This window comes from Danio rerio, chromosome 11 (genome assembly GCF_049306965.1).
Source record: "Danio rerio strain Tuebingen ecotype United States chromosome 11, GRCz12tu, whole genome shotgun sequence".
In the NCBI taxonomy this organism is placed as follows: domain Eukaryota; kingdom Metazoa; phylum Chordata; class Actinopteri; order Cypriniformes; family Danionidae; genus Danio; species Danio rerio.
The window spans coordinates 6,827,488-6,844,641 of record NC_133186.1 but is presented as its reverse complement, the minus strand read 5'-3'; the positions used below and the strand labels follow the sequence as shown (position 1 = coordinate 6,844,641).

General features: G+C 36.5%; 1 protein-coding gene across 3 annotated transcripts in view; it reads right to left on the bottom strand.

The window, feature by feature from the left end:
* pde4cb (phosphodiesterase 4C, cAMP-specific b) overlaps positions 1–17,154 on the bottom strand; it is a 135,963-nt gene that overhangs the window by 62,736 nt on the left and 56,073 nt on the right. The window lies entirely within an intron of this gene.

Sequence of the window (17,154 nt, the reverse complement as noted above, 5' to 3'; positions counted from 1 at the left end):
TAAAGCTAAATTATAAATGTTATGTTGATTGAACTAAACAACATTATATTACCTTTATGTAACTAACTTAAGTTCACTAAAATTAATATTCTTTCTTAAAGGTAACTTAACTCGGTTACGTGGAACCAGTGGACAAAAAAAAGTTAATTAACGCCAACATATCATTTTTTTGAGTGTGCGGCATCATACCACCTCGTGGCTTTCATTTTAAAGGCGAAATTAAGTCATACATACCTCTGGCTACATAATTCACGCTCTTCAACAATGTATACAGGGGTACGTATTCACAATGAGCCTTTGTTGCATTTTTTTTTATATTTGACTGATAGTTTTGTGTGAGATACAGAGCAAATCTGTACTATCCTGGTTCACTCTGTAAGGGGAACACTTTTCTCGATCAAGAGCCAATGAGCTTCTTTGATTTTCTGAGTGTGAAAATGGACCAGAAGCTTACATTTAATTGGTGTTTTAAATGTGCACCGTAAATGTTTTCAACTTGGGTTTTTAATATGTGAACTTATGTTTTGTTTCCTGTACGGCTTTCATTGTCTAGGCAAATGCAAGCAAATGTATGTTTAGTAGAACCACACTTTATGTTCATTGTCATTCATCAGTTGTATTCAGATCATGTTTAGGTTTCACATATCTTAAGTCTGATTTGCAACCACACATTTGATGAACTGCCACAATTTCCCGTCTTCTGGGACAAAGTATAAACAATCCCACGTTTCATGTCCATCTTTAATCTTCTCACACCTTCAGTGTCACTTGACACGCAATGTTTGATCATCTCATTCTTAAATATGCTTAACAAAAACATTTGATTGCTTTTATTAAGGTCATATTATCAATGCTAACATAATAATGTCTTTGTTTACACGCCGTGGGAGTGTCTGTCAAAGCAAATAACAAACTAGCCCATCTACTTTTACTGAGATGGAAATGAGGGATAGGGGAGCTTACAGAAAGCTAGACCAAAAGCAATCTAGCTACTTTCAAATGACTTCTGTACCAAAAAATAAAGATAAGTGGCTGAAAAACATACAATCTGTTTACATGTATACAGCATAACCTTCTGTCTAGTCACTGAGGCAGAAGTAATCTCCCCCTCATCATATATTATATAACATATCACAGAATGTTTTGTAATGTTTTACTGTATAGGCAGTAATAATCTCCTTGCGGGTCATCCTATAACTTGCCCTCTTGACCTCATTCTCTCATGTCTTCTTCAAGCCATTACTTTTACTCATCTACCATCAAACATCTCTTTTCACAAGGTATACTTCCTATCCTACCACATTCAAGCAGGCTTGGGTAAACATTAGGAAACCTTCATTAAACAGGTTGGAAGCTATATGTATAGTCTGTGCTAAAACATAATTGCAAGCTGGATGTAAATCAAATTGGTTTCAAAAGTAGCTATATACACCTAGATAGCATACGAATGTGGGCCACTGTAGGCAGTTGTTCCGCACTGGTTGTATTCCTTCGGCCCAGACAAAATGAATGTAAGCCTGAAGTGGCCCACCTGTACAATGGCAAAGGGGGCCAAAGATTCAAATTCATATATGGGCCATTTAAGGCAAAGATTTGGCACTTATGGCAAAATGTAATCTGAATGTGAGCCCAATGTGGCCCATGTAGAAAATTATAAATTTGGCCCAAATGACAGAGGACAAATGTGGACCACAGTTGGCAAAATAGTGGCATAGTCATTTAAGAGTAATCTGGGTCTAAACCTAAAGTGGCTCACACGTGTAGGTGCAAACGTGGCCCAGTTATCTAAAGACATATGTGGGCCACTTTTGGCATATATTTGGCACAGTAAGCTCTGGCTATTGCGGCTGTGAGCCTAATGTGGCCCAGAAAAAATAAGGCAAATGTTGCCCAGTTATCTTAAGACATATGTGGGCCACTTTAGGCGAATATTCGGCACAGTAAGCTCTGGCTAATGTGAATTTGAGCCTATAGTGGCCCAGAGAAGATATGACAAGTGTGGCCCAGTTATACTAAAACAAATGTGGGTCACTTTTGGCAAATATTTGGAACAGTTAGCTTTGGCTAATGTGGCTGTGAGCCTAAAGCGGCCCAGAGGAGATATGGTAAATGTGTCCCAGTTATCTTAAAACATATGTGGGCCACTTTTGGCAAATATTCGGCACAGTAAATTCTTTCTAATGCAGCCGTTAGCCTGTAGTGGCCAAGAAGATATGGCAAATGTGGCCCAGTTTTCTTAAGACATGTGTGGGTCAATTTTGGTGAATATTTGGCACAGTAAGCTCTGGCTAATGTGGATTTAAGCCTATAGTGGCCCAGAGAAGATATGACAAATGTGGCCCAGTTATCCTAAAACAAATGTGGGCCACTTTTGGCAAATATTTGGAACAGTTAGGTGTGGCTAATGTGGCTGTGAGCCTAAAGCGGCCAAGAGGAGATATGGTAAATGTGGCCCAGTTATCTTAAAACATATGTGGGCCACTTTTGTTGAATATTCGGCACAGTAAGCTCTGGCTAATGTGGATTTGAGCCTATAGTGGCCCAGAGAAGATATGACAACTGGGGCCCAATTATCCTAAAACAAATGTGGGCCACTTTTGGCAAATATTTGGAACAGTTAGCTCTAGCTAATGTGGCTGTGAGCCTAAAGCGGCCCAGAGGAGATATGGCAAGTGTGGCTCAGTTATCCTAAAACATATGTGGACCACATAGACTAAAGTCACCATCATGGAGAAAAGTGTTTGCTTTAGTTGGGTTCATAGCCCTGAACCACTTAATATAAATGTTCTTTTGGGCTGTTGTAACGTTTAAGAACTTTGCTTGAAATGTTTGTTCATTACAGCAAACAAAATGAAGTGAGGCACAACCTGTGATGAAATAATATAAATCAGTGATGTTTACCAATGTTTAATCCGTCATTAGAAGTAATAGGCCAGATTTGGGCCAGAATAAAAGCAAATTGTGGCCCAGAATAGGGTCAGTTCTGGTTCAGTTGGTTGACTTCTGGCTGATGTGGTATTGCTTTGGCTTATTTGTGCCCCAGATCTGATAAACAGGAGCGGACCGCTCTAGAGCCATCATTCAGTATGTGGTCCGGAAGTAAGTGTCTGGTGTGGGCCGGATTTGAGCCACATGAATTTTGCTGGGACAATATGACACTGCATTAGTGACTATAGCAAATGGCAAAAGCTTATCCCTGATTATCATACGGGATTCTGCTGGATTTATCTGCAACTGTGAATTATAAGATCTGTCCCTTACACATACTGCACGTCACTGGTTTGAGTCTTACTTCACAGGTCTGGAATTGTGTGGATTTCAAAACTCATCAGATGGTCACTGGGGTTCCCCAGGGATCAGTTGTTGGACCCCTCCTGTTCTCCATCTCAACCACGTGATTGAGAGCCATCGTTCAGGCACATGGTTTCAGCTGCACCTGTTGCTGTGATGATTACACACGGCTTTATTTTTCATTTCAACCAGATGATCTAATGGTAGCTGAATGGATTTAAGTACGCCTGGGGGACGTCTCAGCATGGATGAAAGATAATCTGCAGGAAAAGCTGGCAAAGACGGAGCTTCTTGACTTTCCTGCTGAACAACATCATTTCACTATCCAACCAGGGTCACCAGCAGCTTTCTCATCATGTTCAGCCTGGAATCGTTGCGAAGATATCACGATCAAGACCTGGGTGGTAACATTTGTAACACTGGAGCTTTCTGTTTATTTTTATAGCCCCGGTTATTTCCTGTAGTGTGGGTTCACATCCTGGTTGACCCTAAGGCGTATTTTAACTCTTTCCCAGCCATTGATAAGATATCTTGTATATTAAGAGACAGCATTTTCCTACGCTGTATGTCTGTATGTGTACAGTGTATGCCTTCAGAACTGCCTTAATCCTTCATGGCATAGATTTAACAAGGTACTGGAAATATCTCTCATAGATTTTGGTCCATATTGACATGATAGCATCTTGCAGTTGCTGCAGATTTGTCGGCTGCACATCTATAATGCAAATCTCCCATTCCCCCACATCCCAAAGGTGCTTTATTGGATTGAGATCTGGTGACTGTGGAGGCCATTTGAGTACAGTGAACTCATTGTTATGTTCAAGAAGCCAGTCTGAGATGATTCCCGCTTTATGACATGACATATTATCCTGCTGGAAGTAGCTATCAGAAGATGGGTACACTGTGGTCATAAAGGGGGAGTTTGGGGGAGGGGAATGGCGAGTGAAATTGGAATATCTTGGGGGGGTGTGTGTCCTAAAAGTTTGAAAACCCCTACTTTAAAGTGAGTGGTGGATGTAAAAAACAAAAAAAGTTAAGCACAGTACTACTCTATTTTAGTGATGGGTCGTTCATGAACGATTCGTTCATTTTGAACAAATCTTCAATATGACTCGGGAACTACGAGTCCTCTCAGGGAGTGATTCGTTCATCCTCGCATACGCACATTTGTGCAGTATCGTTAATTTCAAGTCTTCATCACATTGGCAGAAGCCAATCATATGCATTTAGAGGCGGAAAAAGAATTGATCCGCTCACCTCTCGAGTCCTCTATCGGGTCTGAGTCACTCGTTCATCACGGGCCAATCATACGCGTTTAGAGCCGGAAAAAGAATTGAACCGTTCATCTCTCGAGTCCTCGCGTTTGAGTCATTCTGTCACGTGATAAGCGAACGATCATGGCTCCTATCAGCTTAGACTGTGCATTGATTAAGATTATATGTGACTGTCAGTGTAACGTGAATGAACCCCTGACATTTGAAGACATAAAGAGGTGAGCTGAGCAAAGAGACAACAATACCTTCACAGACAAAAGAGCAGGTAAACATTGAATTATTATTTTCTCCTTTTATAATATTCTATTTATGACTTATTTGTCGTGCAGTCAACCTTTTGGGCTAGTTGTAGATGTGTTTGGAAGCAATTCGTAACATTTTAATAATATTTTGGCAAATTGAACCAAATGAACGAAATGACTCGAAAAAAGATTCGTTCAACTTGATGAACGAGACTCAAAGATCCGAGTCAGTAAAATGATCCAAACCTCCCATCACTACTCTATTTGCATTCTCACCCAGACTTATTGCATACATAATCAGAAAGCATTTTCATTCTGAACATTTGCGTTGGCGTGAACAGGCCTTTGCATGTGCTGTAATAGCTGGAGACATGTCTATTACCCTTGTGTGGGCTCTTTTAAGCAATAACCTAACAACCACAGAGCCACACCCCTAGCAACCACCCGAAACACATTAGCACTGTAGAGTTTCTCTATAACCACTTCCGAAAAAATGTCTTGGATGAGGTCACAAACAAGCTTCCTGAGCCTTGACAGGAATGTATAACAAAAGACTTTTCCCAGTCATATCCCACCAGAAAAAAAGTCCTGTTCAAGGCCATCACCGTAGAAACACATTCTTCTATACCTTCTCAGGCAGTCTAACAATAACACCATGAGCCAGACACTCATACCTCGCCTCTGCTAAAGAGACCTGTGAGCATTACTTTTCTTTTTTTTCTCGCATTGTGATTCTGTGGTCTGCATTTTCTCCTGGGAAAAACTACAAACTGATGATTTTGTGCATTGGAGAACAGGTGGACGTTGCTTCTGTCATGGAGAAGTCCGGCTGGACCATTTGTTTTGTACCGTCAAGCCATCTGCTACGGTCGTGAGGCAGTGTTTGTCCCATCCCCCCACTTCAGATAAATCTGGATTCTGTCCCAGTGTGTTACTGATGACATGCTGACCCTAACCAAGCAAATGCTGTAAAAGCTTTCATCATCGTTTCAATTATCAGCCAGATATGAGAAGAAAAGCTCCATTTTCTGCACTGGTACAGGCCTTGTGTTATGTGACACAACCTACATGCTACCTTATCATAAATCCTTTCTGGCTGATAAACTGCTCTGCCAAACTCTTATGAAGAAAATAAGCCATAGATTCAGAACAAATGAACAACAAATCAGGGATAATAATTGAATCAAAGGTATTCTTTATATTAATTTACTCTTAAAGGACTAGTGTATTATGTAAAACGTTTTTTTTTAAATGCTGCCCTCTGGTGATATGGGAAAATAATGCAGACAATGTTAAAATAGTTGCATTTATTATTTTGGTAAATTAGGTTTTTGTTCCTTTTGTCAGCCAAAACATGATTTTTATTAAACATACCAACATTAAACTCTACCAGCTTTAACCCAAGATAGTCTTCCAAGTTACTTTCACACCACTGGTAGTCCAAGTAATAAATAATGCAGACCAGAGAATCTAATTTTAGGGCCCTATGATTTGTACGATGTGGAAAATGTGGACAGTATTTTGCAATACAACCATAAAATGAAATTCATTATCATTTTTTTATCATGTGCTTTAATGAAAGTTTGTTAATTTTGGATGCATAAATTACAAGTAACTCTTAACATATATAAATCTTAACTAGTTTTGGTGAAAAAGTACTGCAAAAACACTGCATAATTTACATTTTGCATCAATAATAACAACTTATAAAATATTCATTCACTCATTAATTTTCCTTCAGCTCAGTCCCTTTATTCATCAGGGGTTGCCACAGTGGAATGAACCGCCAACTTAACCAGCATATGTTTTACACAGCGGATGCCCTTCCAGCTGCAACCCCTAATCCACACACATACACTATGGCCAATTTAGTTTATTCAATTCACGTAAAGCGCATGTCTTTGGACTGTGGTGGAAACCGGAGCACCAGGAGAAAATCCACACCAACACGGGGAGAGCATGCACACTCCGCACAGAAACGCCAACTGACCCAGCTGGGGCTTGAATCAGCGACCTTCTTGCTGTTGGGCGACAGTGCTAACTCCTGAGCCACAGTGTCGCCCCATATAAAATATATTAAAATAAAAAAAGTGAGCCTTATAAAAATAAAAAATAAAATAATAAATAAATAAATAAATAAAATGTATTACTATATTTATAATAATATATTATCATATATATATATATATATATATATATATATATATATATATATATATATATATATATATATATATATATATATATATTATAATATATTAATTAAGATATATAATATATATCTATTTATTATTATTATATAATAATAAAGTCTTGACTTCATGGTGACTTACTATGTTTAAAATAACTAATAGTAATGTAACTATTAAAATTATTGGTCACATTATACAGGTTTTTCTTTTTTTTCACTTTTTTTTTGCCACGGATTTCGAAACTTTGATGTCAATTTTCAAAACTCTAGATACAAAACTCTAAACACTCACTACTTTTAACACAGGCTCTCCAGTGTCCAAAACTCTGCATGCTGCATTCAGTTGTTTAAAGAAGTCCTGCATTTGCAGGATCATTGGTTCACATAATTCTTTTATCATACAAATACTACAGGAACACAAGTTTAGATCACCAGCACACAAGATGCATATCGTTTCAATAAACAATCCTTAACAATCAATAAATATTGCTGTTTAAAATATATTTTACAGGTTTCATTATGGTTTATACATAAGTGTAGAGGGAACAGTACAGACCGTGGATACACTGAACTAATTTAGCTTTACTGTCATTTTTTTTTCTCACTGCCTGTCTCCATTTACAGGTTTTACAATGGTTTTGCCACAAATTTCAGAACTCTGGAGTCAATTTTTAAAACTCTAGACACAAAATTCACAACCACTGCTAAAATTGTACGCTTTTGCAAAACTCTTAACTTTTTTTTCAAATGCTTGGATACAACACACACAAGTGAAAGAAACTTTGTTCACTGAACTAAGATCACCTTTTCAATAGAATACAATTAAACATCAAACTGATCCCATTTCAAAATGCAGCTAAAACATTGCATTTGAAATAAATAACCATGTATTCATTTAATTAACATGATGTTATTATCAACTGATACAAGCACTCAAAATGATTAATAACCGTTGCATTACTCTTGATGTGTGGAAACTGGTGTACAATATTAACAAACTAAAGACAGAGACAGACAGACAGACAGACCAGAACAAAGGAATTAAGGAAGGAAGGAAAGAACAAATGAAAGAATGAAAACAGAAGAATGAATAACAGACAGACAGAACAAACAAAACAAAAGAAAGAAAGTATACGAACAAAAAAAAGAAAGAAAAAAAACAAACAAATGACAGACAGACAGAACAACAAAAAGAAAGACAAAACAAACAAAAAATGAAAGATAGAATGAATGAACAAACAAATGACAGACAGAACAGACAAATGAACGAACAAATGACAGAACGAACAAACGAGTGAACGAACGAAAGAAAGAAAGAAAGAAAGAAAGAAAGAAAGAAAGAAAGAAAGAAAGAAAGAAAGAACTTTGGGTGCGCTGCATAAAAATAAATAAACAGATGCCAGAACTTGGCAGTTCATTCCACTGTGGCAACCCCAGATAAATCAGGAACTAAACTGAAAGATGAAGGAAGAAAGAAAGAAAAGTAGTTAAATTTTATGGTCACACTTTACAATAAGGTTCATTAGTTAATGTTAATTAATGCATTTACTAACATGAACAAACAATGAACAATACATTTACTACTGTATTTGTTCATGCTAGTTAATGTTCGTTAATGAAAATACAGTAGTTTATTGTTAGTTCATGTTAACTCATGGTGCATCAACTAATGTTAACAATCATGGACTTGGATGTTAATAATGCATTAGTAAATGTTCAATTATGATTAAGAAATGCTGTACATGTGTTGTTAATGATAAGTTCATGTTAGTAAATGTATTAACTAATGAACCTTATTGTCAAGTGTTACCAATTTTATTTATTTATTTAATTGCTTTAGCAAAACATCACATTTTTCTATGAATTTTCCTCAAATTTCTCAAGAAACGTGTTCAAATTTAGATATTTTTTATGAGAGAGAGAGAGAGAGAGAGAGAGAGAGAGAAAAGAAGAAGCCTTTTCAGTGCACTTCTGTTGTGAAAGAAGCAAATAGGACCTGACGAAAAGCGAGAGAAGTGGTCAGCCCAGACGACAACAAAAGCAGAGGAACAAGAGAGTGTGTGGTTTGAGAAACAGGCCTCTCACTGCACACAACTCCTCCATTTCCTTCAGAAAAGAGAAGACAGTTCTTCTGCCCTTTTAGGCAGAGTTCAAAAAAATGTCTGGAAAAAGAAAAGGGCAGGATGAACAAAAGAACCAATTGGATTGTAAATGATTAATAGGGTTGAATGACATTTAGGGAAAAGCAGCATGGTAAGAGAAAGCAATTTCTTTCAGCATTGAGGATGTCTTATAATACAGTACAGCTATACTACCAGCTACATTTATTTACGCTGAAGCAATTGTTTACTCTTAACATCTCATTACAGGTTTATTTTAAAAAGAATATGAGCAATTCCATGCAAATGTCAACCTTGATGTCAAAATTAAGTTTTCAGCAAAATATGTACACAAAATTTTTTTTTGTGCAAGCAAGTATTTTAAAGTACTTTAAAAATACTTCAAAATGTCTCTCACAGTGTTTTCAAACAATTATATTTGATATACCAAAAGTCACACAAGTGGCAATTTCACATCTGTCATAACCATACTGGAGAGATATCGCATACCAAACATTTTTCCCCATAAATGCAAAAATATAAAATAAAGTCAGTCATTTTTGTTCTCCAGAGATCCATCTTTTATCCTTATGATTAGCATTACTTCTTTTAAGTTGTGCAATTTATTTTACAGAATGTCTACAAAGTATATTGTATACTGTAGGGCTGGACGATATGGCAAAAATTTATATATCACAATATATTTCTTAATTTCGGTCGATACGATATAATTTCGATATTGATTTGGACAATATTAAAAAGCCAGGAAAAACTGGCAAGACAAGATCGCACACAATGGATGTCTGTACCCACAAATGTCTGCAAATTGAATTTGCAAAGTCTGTAATACCATCCAGGAACTTATAACTTTTTTCTTATAACTTTAAATAAAAACAGTACAAAAATGAATGTTAACTTTTTATTTGTATTTAGCCTTCACAAACAAGAAATGTGAAAAAAAAACTATCAAATAAATAAAACTCTCAGACTCAGCTTTTTATATATATATATATATATATATATATATATATATATATATATTAGTGCTGTCAATCGATTAAAAAATTGACTAATTAATCACACTTTTTTTTATTAATCACGATTAATCACATTTAAAAGACTGAAACTTGTAATTTTGGCTATTCAAATGTAAAACTAATGTACATGCAAGACAAAAACTATTTAAATTCAAAATATAATTGTTTAATGTTACGGGCAACTGCCGTGAGTGTTTGTTTACATAACGATTTTCAGTGCCCTGTACTAGAATCAGGATAATGAGTTTCAGGTGTGCATGTATAATAAGAGCAAGTTATTGTGGGAGGTGTAGTCCGATGGATAGCTGGATAGATAGCACTCCAACTGATAATGGTGACAGACTCTCTTCTTACTCTTGAGACTCAATCCATCATTAGTGAAATATAACTCTAAATATAACCTGCTGGCTGCTTTTAAATTCCTGTTAAGGGATTTTAATATCAGGTGACTGAAATTTGACTGAAACTCTTGTTTTGAATATTTTGCATTCTGTTTGTGCTAAAACTGCTCTAAAGTGTATTTTTAGGCAGCATACGAAAATGTTTATGGAAAATGTGCAAAACACTGTAATATATGATTATAAGGCTATAAGATATGGTCATACATATTGATCATATTGGTCATACAGACAGCAACATATTAAACACATACTGCTGTGGGAACTGTAGTGGGGAAAAAAGAGAAAAGGGAACCTTAAACTGAATTTCAGGAGGCATGAGAAAGATCTTCATTATGTTTGTCTAAACAAATTTAGACAAGCAGTATCTCTTTATCTTGTGTTATTATTATTATTATTATTTTTATTATTAATATTATTATAATTATTATTAATTTATTCATTCCTTTATTTTCCTTTGGCTTAGTTCCTTATTTATCCGGGGTTTCCACAGCATAATGAACCGCCAACTATTCCAGCAAATGTTTTACGCAGAGGATGCATCCATCCCCAACCCAGTACTGGAAACATTCTTACATACACACACATAGACAATTTTGCTTACCCAATTTACCTATACCACATGTCTTTGGACTGTGGGGGAAACCGGAGCACCTGGAGGAAACCCACGCGAACATGAGGAGAACAAACTGATCAAGCCGAGACTCGAAGCAGTGACCCACTTGCTGTAAAGCGACGGTTTTAACCACTGAGCCACTGTGCAACCCCAGTATTATTCATTCATTTATTTTCTTTTCGGCTTTTCGGCTGAGTCCCTTTATTAATCCGGGGATGCCACAGTGGAATGAACTGCAAAATTATCCAGCACATGTCTTACGCAGCTGATGCCTACCCAATTCACCTGTACCGCATGTCTTTGGACTGTGGGGGAAACCGGAGCACCCAGAGGAAACCCATGCAAATGCAGGGAAAACATGCAAACTCCACACAGAAATGCCAACTGACCCTGCTGAGACTCGAACCAGCGACCTTCTTGCTGTGAGGTGACAGCACTACCTACTGAGCCACTGCGTCGCCCCCAGTATTATTATTAATTTTTATTGTTATTATTAGTATTATTATTATTATTATTATTATTGCAGCTTCTATCCTGGTATCCAGAGTACTAAAGTCTTTTCAGATTACATATGCGCATATAAATGGTTCTGCAGAGGTGGCAACCTTTGATTTAGCACAGTACTGCTGCCACCAAACATCCCATCAAAAACATTCCCTTTAAATAGGCTTTAAAGCCTTACAATTATCAGTGTAATTGCAAGTTTAATCTTTGCAGGACAACTCTTCAAGTAGCCTAATTAAACTATTACAACTTATATATTATATTCATTTAATTATATTTGTTATATTTGTTTGGACCAGGGGTCACCAACCTGTTCCTGCAGAGCTGCCTTCCTGATCAAACAAACCTGAACCAATTAATCAGGACCTGAAGCAGCACTTGATAATTACAGACAGGTGTGTTTAATCAGGGTTGTAACTGAAATCTGCAGGAAGGTAGCTCTCTATGAACAGGTTGGTGACCCCTGCTTTAGACTTAGAAGCTTTTTGATCATTGGTGGCCACCAGGGGAATGAATGGTCAACAGTGATTAGGTACAGCTATGGTCCAGACCAACCATACAAAAGTACATAACTTTGAAAAATTTGGGAAACACATAACAGTAAGGTACAGCTTAGGGTACAACTTTATAATAGAATAGCCTTAAAAAGTTTTGGGAAATGCAGCTCTAATCTTTAGATGGAGACCATCATAAAGACATGAAAGACAAATGTTAAATACACAATAGCATCTATTTGCATGTTGATATGCAAATAACCTTCCTAGGAAGTCAGCACATTCTTACCTGCATCTCACTGCGTTATTGTCATTTAAAATATAATACATCTAGACCAGTGCTGTTACTGTTGACCAAGTACTAAAAGCAATTCTGTTTTTAAAAATTAAGCTCAAATAAAATATAAATATTAGAACTTAAAGTTATATCAGAATCCGTTTTGAGTGTATTGCCATGTACTGCAAGTGAAAGGTTTCACATTACTTGGTCTTTTTGGTGATTGGTGCATTTGTAAAACAAAATAAATAGCAATATACCTATTTCAGATTCTCCATTGTGAAAAGGGGGCAGTAAAGCTGAGACTAGTTAACTAAAGTCAATTATCATTGACAAATATAGACAGACAGATGAATAGATAGAAAGAGACAGCTAGATGCTACACAGCTCATTGGTAATGTGTGCCCAGGGCTATAATTTTGGAAACCATGAAACATGCCCAGGGCAACATCTGGCTTTATTATGTGAGTAAAACAAACACTACTGGGCAATATGACACAGCCGATACCTTCAGTTCCTTCTTATGCTACTGCTGACCGCTTACCTAGTTATGGACGTCTTTTTTTCTAGTGCAATCAATGTTCAATTTTCAATTTTTGTTTAACGTTCAAAAAAATCAATTTTTGTACGATGTCACACTTGGGATATGGAGCAGAACGCTATTCGAGTGCGGTGAAGGATGATTCCAGAAACCAGGTAAAACAAAACTCCAAACCCCATTCGGGTTTTGTTTTATCTGCACAGTAGAAAAAAAAGTATGTTAATGAACACTTTTTGTATAATATAATTCACAAGTGATTTCCTTTATTCACAGTTGTGAATTGCATTATGGGACCTTGATCTTTGCTCTGTCGACTTTTGATGTTGAAAAATTCAACTACAATGACTTTTATTGACATTTTAGTAGACTAAAATAATAAATAGAAAATTAGGACTGTAAAATAACAAAAAATGAACTCATTAATAAAAGTCACTTTTTAGAACTAAAAGTTAAAAGTTGTTGGAAGAAAGGCGAAGGTTCCTAATGCAATTAAAAAGCATAAATAAACGGGGAAAATTTTTAATCAAAAAATGAATCAAATAATAGAAAACTGCTAATTTACAGATTTGTTTTACAGTGTGGTTTTAGGCCGCAACAGCTATGTTCTTCTATATTGTTTTTGAAAACACTATTGGTTGGGTTTCAGTCGGTGGCAGGCTGATATATCATGCACAACAAGCTGACCGGATTCTTTCATGGATGTACATGAGAGGGACATACAGATTCACAGAAACGCACACAGTGTCCTCTGGTGGATTTACAAAAATGTTGTGCAAATGGCACATTTGAGAAATCATCCCCAAGTAACATATTCAAAATGTTCAATGCTCGGCCTCCAGTGCATTTGTGAAAACAAAAATAAGCAGATGTACCGCCATAGACATATTTGTAGCCTCATAGATATATTAGACATAGATTTAATTTGTGGTTACAGAAATGTAACATTGGGCACGTATCTCCAATTATCTTGGGTTGGAAATATGATACAGTAAATGTTTTAGACAACCCAGGCTCATTTTGATTATGTACTATTTTATACATTTCTGGAGAGTGCCAAATATGTCTCAGGAGCTATGTATTTATTTATTTTTTAAAATTTTTGTTTTCACAAATCCGCCAGAAGCTGCTGTGTACGCTTTTTGAGATCTTAAATTTCTCTCGCGAGTGCCACTTGTGCCTGGTGTTCTCACATAAATCCACCAGAAGCTGCTGTCGACTTTCTGACTAACTGAATGACCGATAATCCCAGCCATCCTCTTGCCTTAACCCAACTGATAGTGTTTTTAAAAGCAATCCAGAAAAAGAAAAACTGATCTTGCCCACATTTTTAGATTTTACCACATTATCACCCTGTTATTTACTTCCTTACCAGCTTTCTGAAACCATTCTTCGCCAGACTCAAACCCTGTTGTCTCAGTCAACTCCGCTCTGTGTCTCAAATATGCCGCCGTACAGTGTGATCCACTTGACAAATTGGTAAGAGTGGAAAAGCCATCCACACAAAGGTAAGCGGTCAGCTGGTAAGCTTGAAAAGAAACGGCATTACACCGCTCCGTAGCGTACGTGTTTAAGACAAAATGCAGCCATACGTTCGTTTAGCTACGTAATTCGTGATCTTCTGAAACGTACATAGGGCTACGTTTTCAGAATGAGCCTATGTTGGTTTTAGGGGACGGTAAGAAGGTGAAACTGGAACCAATTCAAAACGAAGCATGTAAATGAGGTTGAAAGAACCTTTTCAGACACTGACGTTTCACCCATGCAGATTTAATCAGCAAAACAGTCCAATTCATAGATGTTCATCCAATCAGCCTGACCATATTGCCCAGACTTTCATAGAGACAAAGGCACAGTAGTGCGCAAGTGCACAAACACAACAGGTTAATTTCTCTGACATTTGGCCTGCTAGAGGAAAATAAATGAGATTTATAAAACAAAGAGAATATAACCTTTCAGTTATATATATTATTGCTAATTTTGAACAAGAGTTTATACATATGGATGGGTGAATGGATGTTTGGATGGATGGATGGATTTGTATATCCCGCCATCAAACTTGTCCCTGGTTTCATTTACATTTGTAGTACAAACAAACAAAAAGTTATGCCACAAAGTAGTTTTACAGGTTTGTTTAATGCACTAATCCTATATATGAACAACAACTGTGCTTCCTGCCTTATCGCACTCTACAACTAATTAACAAACACCAGCCTGTTTGCTCAGAGATTTAGTACTGGCACCAGTGCCTTTTAACCCGTCTGAACATTAACCATCATTAAGGCAAACAAAGCCTGTGCTTACACTCACAACACCATCAAAACCCTCAAAAGCACATGGTGTATAAGCAAACATCCCCGCTGCGTTCAAAACAAACATTATAGGATTTGCGGTGTGGTCTCTTTTTTAAAAGTACTGCCAAGAGCTCCTTCATGGAGAGAGCTTGGAAAGAGATCAAAAGGTTCAGTCAGCAAGATGCTATTATGAGACTGCATTGAAAATGGAGAAACACACATAACTGGAGTAATGGGGTATTCTAAATGTATTATAATGGGTGTATTATATAAACACATAAACAATTTTTTTTAATGTGTCATAAATGTAGATTAGAAACTTTAAACTTTCAAAATAAACCCAAATAATCTTTTCATTGATGTATACTATATCAGGGTAGGACAATATTTGCCAGGAATACAGTCGTTCATTCATTCCTTTTCCTTCGGCTTAGTTTCTATTTCAGAGGTTGCCGTAGTGGAATGAACCGCCAACTATTCCAGCATATTTTTTGCGCAGCGAATGTCCTTCCCACCACATGCCAGTATTGGGAAACACCCAAAAACACCCATTCACACTCATACACTACAGACAATTTGGTTTATTCAATTCAACTATACCGAATGTCTTTGTACTGTGAAGGAAACCGGAGCACCCAAAGGAAACCCACACCAACACCGGGAGAACAGGCAAACTTCACACAGAAATGGCAACTGACCCAGCTGAGGCTTGAACCAGCGACCTTATTGCTGTGAGGTGATTGTCCTATCCACTGCGCCATCGTGCTGCCTGAAATCATGTTTAAAATTGCTCAAATTAAGTTCTCAGCAATGCACAGTAATAATCGAAAATTACGTTTTATAAATTCACAATAGGACATTTACATAACACTGTCACGCAATATGATCTTTTATTTATATTCTAATCATTTTGACATAAAATAAAACACTTTTGTTTGAGGCCTGTATTAATAATGCATTATAAAGCTAAATGTATTATTATGGGTGTACATAAACAATGCTTTAATGTGTTGCATCATTTTAAAAATAATCAAAACAACAGTAGTTAGTTCAATCTTTTAATATAAATATATGAAACTTAAGCAATCAAAAGTTATGGTTAACACTTTATTACTGCATAATGAATTTTAATTACAATATTAAGTACATGGAACACAAGTCACAAGGACTTGCTTGTGGCAGCTTAAAGACGACTCTGTGGGGAATGAAGCCACATGCATTGCTCGGGTGTGATTTTTTCAACACTTGAAAAACCTTGATGGTTCTGTGGGTCTCGTCTGTCAAATCTGATCTTTATTTTGTGATTTCTATTGGATTCAAGTCAGGTGATTGTCTGGGCCATTCTACAGCTTGATTTTCTTTCTCTGAAAGCATTTTAGAGTTTCTTTGGCTGTGTTTTGTATCATTGTCTTGCTGAAATGTCCACCCTGGTTTCATCTTCATCATCCTGATAATGTGGATGTTGGATTGAAGCAGCTAATATTTATTTACAATGAGGAAGGACAGAGGTAGCTAAATAACTACTGAGATATTTCAGCTGCTGTCTGGGCTTTCACTGCCTTTCTACACCTCTCTTTCTTCATGTGTTCAATACTTTTTTCTGTGTCATTTTATTTTATTACAGATAACTTAATTTGTAAACTAATTAGTTTTTTTATTTTCATATATGGATTTCTTTGGTTGTTATCAACATCTGGTGAAAAATTCAAGTCAACAGCACCTGTAGAAATATGTTTTCTGAGAAAAAATGGTGACATGTTGAATACTTATTTTCCCCACTGTGTGTGTGTGTGTGTGTATGTGTGTGTATATATATCTGTTTGTTTAACAGAGCAAGGAAGTTTTCACAGTATGTCTGATAATATTTTTTCTTCTGGAAAAAGCCTTATTTGTTTTATT